At 39.2% G+C, this 6,934-nt stretch overlaps 1 long non-coding RNA gene across 1 annotated transcript; it reads left to right on the top strand.

Annotated features, from left to right (window-relative positions):
- The first annotated feature begins 1,239 nt into the window (after positions 1 to 1,239).
- LOC136011176 (uncharacterized) lies at positions 1,240 to 6,510 on the top strand. Its single transcript, XR_010611262.1, has 4 exons — positions 1,240 to 1,346; positions 5,206 to 5,248; positions 5,630 to 5,776; positions 6,439 to 6,510. It is a non-coding gene; the product is annotated as an uncharacterized LOC136011176 (long non-coding RNA).
- The last annotated feature ends 424 nt before the right edge of the window (positions 6,511 to 6,934 follow it).

The raw sequence follows: 6,934 nt of genomic DNA on the forward strand, positions 1-6,934 counted from the left end.
CAGGAGGCTGGAGTGGTCTTGGTTTGCTACTCATTTTTAGAATTAGAAAATCATTTTAATATTTTTTCCACAGAAAAAGACAAACGTTCATCTAATGAAATGTATCTTAAGATTGCATTAATAAATTGATTTATATTTGAGAAGAAAAAAAAAAGAATAAATATTTAGACTTTCTGTTTCTCTTCTTTCTAAAATCAGTCTGCTTTGAAACTCACATTTCCACATAACCAGATGTATTCTTCAACCAGGATCATTGTATCTGCTGTAGGACTTACTTTCCAAGTGTTGCAGAAAATTAAAAATAGCCAATGTGGAAAAAAAAGTACAGTCACTATCAGGTGAAATTCCGGTTGCAGGTAAGGGAATTTTGGTTGTAGGTAAAGAGACTTCTTTTCCAAATGTTACAGAAAAATAAATATTGTCAACATTGAAAAAAATATAGTCAGTATCAGTTGAAATTTTGGTTGTAGGTATGGGAATGGTGTTTTTTAAGAGGTGGGAATACATAGAAAATGTGTTGGCTGTGTTTGTAAAGGAAGTGGGAGATGGGCATCTAGGAACTGATAAATTCTCCAAATATTTGTTTAACCACTTTAGTTTCAGCTGTTCTTTTTGCACCACAGAGGTGAGCCCTGAAGAGGTCTATTCCATATCTTTTCACATGGGATGCACTGCAATTCACAGAATCCCCTGCAATCCTGGCAGAAGTAGCACAGCACAGCACAGCACAGCACAGCACAGCACAGCACAGCACAGCACAGCACAGCACAGCACAGCACAGCACAGCACAGCACAGCACAGCACAGCACAGCACAGCACAGCACAGCACAGCACAGCACAGCACAGCACAGCACAGCACAGCACAGCACAGCACAGCACAGCACAGCACAGCACAGCACAGCACAGCACAGCACAGCACAGCACAGCACAGCACAGCACAGCACAGCACAGCCACCAGAAATGTCCTTTTACACTTATGTTCTCTACATGTGCCCCAGCAGCTCCCACCATCTTATCTCAGCAACTGCACTACAATCTCCTCTGATTGGCTGGAGGACATAGGTGCCCATCTCTGGTTGGCTCAAGTGGTGTAAACTGGTGCCATCTGATACCCAGCTGGCTGAAATCAGCTGTGATAGGCTCAAGACAGATCATACCTCTCTCGCAGCTCACACCTTGAAGTTTCTTCATTTATGCCTATCTCAGGATGAGTTTTACATTGAAATATGCTCTTCCCTCTCCAGTTTCCCTCAGCAGGGCACCCCTTGCTGTGGAGAAGCAGGTAGATATCTGCCTGCAGAAACAGTAGTGGAAATGGGGCAGCACATGTGGGACAGTATTGCCTGGTATGTTGAAAGGCAGTTCTTGCACCTTGTTACTCTTCTCTTACCTGAGGTTGGAATAGGGATTTGTTTTTATTACATAGATTGTGGCATATGGAAAGTGCATTTCTTCCAGCAGAATGATGTTTCTAATCAGATCAGTTCTATATTAACTGTTTCAAAGTTGGATTTTTTTTTTCTTAGTGAACTGAAACCATGAAGTTTATGTGGACTGGCATGAAACCTAAGGAGGTATCAAGATATTTTGCACTTTATAAGTCTGTGATATTATATTCATTACAGGTTTTATAAATCACAGAGTTCTGGAATAGAGACAAATCTGATATTCTGTCAATTTTAATACGCCATTTGGTTCTTTCTGCCATAGTGTCACATTTATACTGATTTCAGTATTGACTGAAAAACAGGACAATCTGAGTTGGATCATCCTCACACAGGAGATGCGATGATGATAGAGCAACATACCTGTTAAGAACAAAAATATGCACAGGGGAAATGTATGGTGTGAAATAGAGTATCTTTTTGGCCACTTATCTATGCATATATGCATTAATGATATGGTGGTGGTCACACAGACTGAGCAAATAAGAAAAAGGAGATAATAGAAATTATTACCTCAGCAGGAGAAAGTCATGAGGCCCAGCTGAAAAGAACTTAATCTATAAACAAGGCCCAGCTGGGTGTTTTAAAGAGAAAGAACTGCAAAGGGGCAGGCAATAGTATAAGAAGAGAGAGGAAAATGATTGGAACTCTCTTTTTCATAAAGTAGGAAGAGGATCTTGGGTGAGAGTTGTGTGGGTTTTTTCCCCTTTCCATTTTGATTTGCTGTAGTGACAGCCTTTCTTTAGGACATACAGCTCTTGTTGTAAATATCTGGGTAAAAAGAAACCAAAGTAGTTTTCTGAAACTAAAGCTTGAGAGTTCTGTTTCTCAAGCTATGGAGGGTAAGAGAGCATAAAATATAAAGGAGATGGACAGCTTCATTGAGCTGGAGGTAGGTTGGAAAACAGTAAAGACTGCAGTGGGAGTTATTTAAACCTTTTGTTACAGAAAATTGACTGCAGTCAAGATGCAAACAGGCATGATCATTGTTAACTAAAATAGAAAATATTTGTGAAAGAGATTTTGATGGGGAAAGTGCAAATGGCAGTATTTTATGAAAGTGACTTTTTAAAAGTGTAAATTAAGTGCTGAGATGTCAATTAAAAGGGGGTGAACCTTTTGAACAGTTTGTCAATTTGTGAGGAAAACACTCCATGTGGGCATGGTACCCTGCTATACACTGAAGCCTAGATTTTAAATATTAGAAATACTAGATCATGAAGCTGTATAACAAAATACAACTCTTCGGAACAATGTTAAGAACATGTTGTGGATGTGGTTCATTGGGATGAGCTGAATAGTTTGGCCCTTATGCTGAGTTTGACTAGTACGAGGTACAGCAGCAAATACAGGTGTATTGAATGATCTGATTCAGTATTTTACCCCATGTCAGGCCTAGATGTTAAGAGCATGCTTATGAAAAAACTGTGAGCATGTTCCAGAAAGCATTAGTGAAGGATTAGCTAATTTCCTAATAAACAGGCAGGCTTGGAGGAAGGAACCAAGCATCAGCATCTCTTCATGTCAGACTGTTTGCCTCAAAGAGGGAAGAGTAGAGGGCACTCAACTAATAAAGTGGACAAAATCCCCTCCAGTTCCTTAATGTACCTGTGTTCCTTAACCCTGAAGCAATGAGCAGGGTAGGAAGAGCAGGTAACGGGGTATGGGCGGTGAGTATGCATGTGTTTTGTGGAGGTAAGGTGAGCAAGAGGATATCACTGCCTTTTGCTAAATGATTATGGGCAAATTATGACCCCTAACATAGGAGTTATCACAGGTAGTAACAGATGAGTTTTATTAATAAAATTGTGTCTTCAGCAAGATGCAAAGCATAAGGATTAATTGGCTGTTTGTCTGAGCATATTTGATTGATTCATTCAGCCCCAGTAATACTGACTTTACCTGTTCTCCCACACACACATACAGGATTATTTTATTCCCTGAGTCCTGTCTTCTAGTGACCCAAAGACTTGCTCTGGTGGGACAAGTTGTGTGTCACCTCTGAGAGGGACATTTTCAGTCAGTGATAGCTCTTAGTCATGATGCTCTAATGTGGTAATAACCACGTAACTTTGTTTAACTTGTGCAGACTTTGTAAGATAGCAGCCTGGGATCTCAAAAACCTTTATGGCTGCTTTGTATCTGCGAGAAATTGCCACTTGGAAGAAAAATACTAAGCCATTGAGCACTGAACAGTATACCAAAAAAAAACGAAGTAAGCTCAAACCTCCTTGGTTTTTAGTCGTAGTCTTCATAAAGTTATATACTGTAATGGCACTGGGGTTCCATGAGCTTTTAACTGTAATTCCAATAGGTATAGCAAATAAAAAAGTTGTGTTTTCTACATTAGCTTGTAAACTGCTTTAATGAAATCTGTACCTGCTTGTACATTACTGCTTGAGCTCACTTTCATTTCGGAAAAATGTTTCCATCATGATTTTAAACAGGATTTTTCTGGTTTCTTGAAACAAAAATGGGATCTCAAGCCAGAAGTTCATATTCTTTCTTACAAGAATCTATCACCCCTGCAGCACCATCTCTCTTTAATCTCAAGAAATAGAAAGTAGTATAAATAAGTGGTTTAGAGATGCAAAAATTACACCTGGAGAGATTAATTCACTTTTCAGCATGGGGGCACTACATGTTGGTTCTGCTAATAATGAGAAGAAATGGTTGGAATTAGGAAGCCTTCACTTTGAAGCTGTGCCAAGGCAAAGAAGGGAATATAAAATCCACAGATACACATAAAACTGTGAGAAAATGGTTCTGTAATCCATTGGCTAGGCACCTGCCAGGGAAAGGAGATGCATTGATTAGGTCACTATTCCCCCCACTTCCCCTACTTGTGGCAAAGGCTGCTGCCTATAAAATAGAAATAGATTGCCAGCCTTTACATATAAGTACCTTTCTTATACCCTGTATGTTCCCTTATAGTTGGTGCTGGTTTCAGTAGTGTTGAGAGTTGGTTCTGATCTGCTTTGGTTGCTTCTGCATGTGAGGTAATGTTAGCTAGATGTAAACTGTATTTGTTGTAAACTGTATTTGTTCTCTTCATCATGTTCCAAATTATGACTTGAAACTCTCTCCCTTTGTACTAAGGAATATTTTGCTCTATGTCTGCAAGAATTCTGCAAGAATGTGGGAGATAGCTGAAGGGGAAGTGTTTTTTGCTTTCTGTTATTTGTAAGATATTTATTGGCCTTCAAATATAACAGGTGATAACGGCACCTGTACTGCCTGGCAGGATTACTTCCCCCAGTTAGTTTCCATATCAGTGATCACTTTGTGCTTTGGAAGGGCCACCGTGACAACCACAGAATCTGCCTCAAAGGAGTTATGCCTCTTCCATGCCCACCTCAAGTATGTCCTGTTAAAAACTGTGCAAATCAAGAATATTTGAGTGATCTTTGTCATACTTTGCTTTTCTTGAGCAAAAACTTAAAATCCTTGAAAGTTATCATAAGCCTGGCTGATTTACAAGTAGATTTTACAAAAGGCTGTAAATTCTGGTGGTTTTACTGGAGCACCCAAGCCAGGTCTGGGGGAATTACAAGCAGAGGAGTTTGACAAGATTAATTTTTTTTTTTCCTTATTGGCTTTCTCAAGAGGATGAATTGGTTTTATGACATTTTCCATTCTTCTTTCATCTTTTTCTCAGGAAAGGATTGGATATTCATTCTTCAGTAGATTTTCTTTTTCTCAGAATGTACTTTCACAGACTCTTTCAGCTCTCACCAGACATTCTCTTGCTTCCCCACAGCTGCTGAGGTTGTAAATGGGGGACCTGATGCACTGCTGAAAGGGTGAGTCCTTCAAAATGTAGAATGTTGAAAAGGTCAAAACAACTCTATACAGCACTGTGGTTCAGTGCATACTGTAAACATTAACATTCAGATACCTTCCACTATGGCACAAATCGAAGCAAGGGATGAAAACAATCCCTTCTCATGACCAGCATTGCAAGTGGGATGGAGAAGGGAAATGAACCTGTTCCTGTAACGGTTTTTACATTTTAATAATTTTGTGCTTGCCTTAGTGTCTTATTTACCGTTAGTTTCTAAGTTTTATTTTGCTACTTAATATCTGAATGCTACTTTCAGAGCCTGTGATCAAAAATCAAACTGTAAATAGTTCTGGGACAAGATGCTTGAAGTCGAAAAACTAAAACGTTTTTCTTATTTCAGATTTTTTTCAAGAATTGTTTTCCAAATATAAAGTATTCAAATACATTTGATCCACCTGAAACTTTTTCTAGTGCTTGAGAGGCTTGCTCTGGGCTATCACCCACCTGGAACCTGGGCTAAGGCATGATATTAACAAAGCTTAGTCAGGTATGCTGTTGTGCTGATGTTGTGCTGTATATTGTATCCAGGTAGCCATAGGAACATGAAGTATGAACTGCTTAAAGCAAGATGGGGAAAAAAACCTCAGTGAAATGTTCAGTCTCACTAAAACAAATCGTCATGCTCTAGCTTATCCTCATTATTGTTTGCTGTAAGTCTTAACAGCCACTTCTGTGGCTGATCCAGTACTTTAATTTAAAATATATATATATATTACCATGTCTGACTTTGTCATTACAAGCTTAATCAAAACCTCTCATGAAGTGGGGTTTTTTTTTTTTTTTGCCAAGTAACCCTTTTCCATTCATTGAAGCTACTAAAAAAATACAAAGTGGGATTAAATTCTCCAGGGGTTTATGTTACAGTATCGACTGCTGAATGTTATTTTTCTTCAGCCAAATGTTTATTTTGAAGTCCCAGCAGGGTCTATTTGTGGCAATAATCTATATTGTTTGTGGCAGCTAGTTTAGCAGCTTTCATCATTCTTCCAGTGAACAGAGAAAGACAGAATCTTGCATGCAGTGTGCTCTGACCCACCAAGTTAGATGACATGAGCATGAAATTTAGAGCTGCACTTATAGCATAGATTGTATTCAGAGAAATTACACAGTGATGCCAAAAAAATCAGGGATGTTGGTAATCATGCACAGGAACCTCACACGCGCTGAACACCGGTACACAACGACTGAGCAGTGGTCTTCAAGCAGTTGCTGTTGTAGCAGGTGGGTGGCTGGTTCTACCTGAGAGTTAATGCACAGATATTTGGTACTCTTATTATCCCTCAATCTGTATTAATGGTGTGAGTGAATTCACAAGGTCTGTGGTGAGGCAGCAGCTGCAGCGGGGGCACAACTGGCAAGGTTTTCTGTCAAGCTTTCTTAGCAACTGAAGTGTTAATTTTCACTTGAGTGTTTTGCAGAACTGTTGTTAGGTGCATTATGGCTAATTTGCAGCTATCTCTTATGCGTATTTTAAGGCTCTAAGAGACTGGGTCTTATATTAGTGTTCACGATTGACAGCTTGTGAAGTTGGAAAGCAGAATGTTGCTGTTTAGGATAAATAGGAAGCATTATTTATAAATGGGATGGAAGAAAATTGACAGCTAAAGCAAAATGAAGAAACCCGAGAAGGGTGCTTTTAATAAAC

The sequence above is a fragment of the Lathamus discolor genome, chromosome 3 (assembly GCF_037157495.1).
Source record: "Lathamus discolor isolate bLatDis1 chromosome 3, bLatDis1.hap1, whole genome shotgun sequence".
NCBI classification, from domain to species: Eukaryota; Metazoa; Chordata; class Aves; order Psittaciformes; family Psittacidae; genus Lathamus; species Lathamus discolor.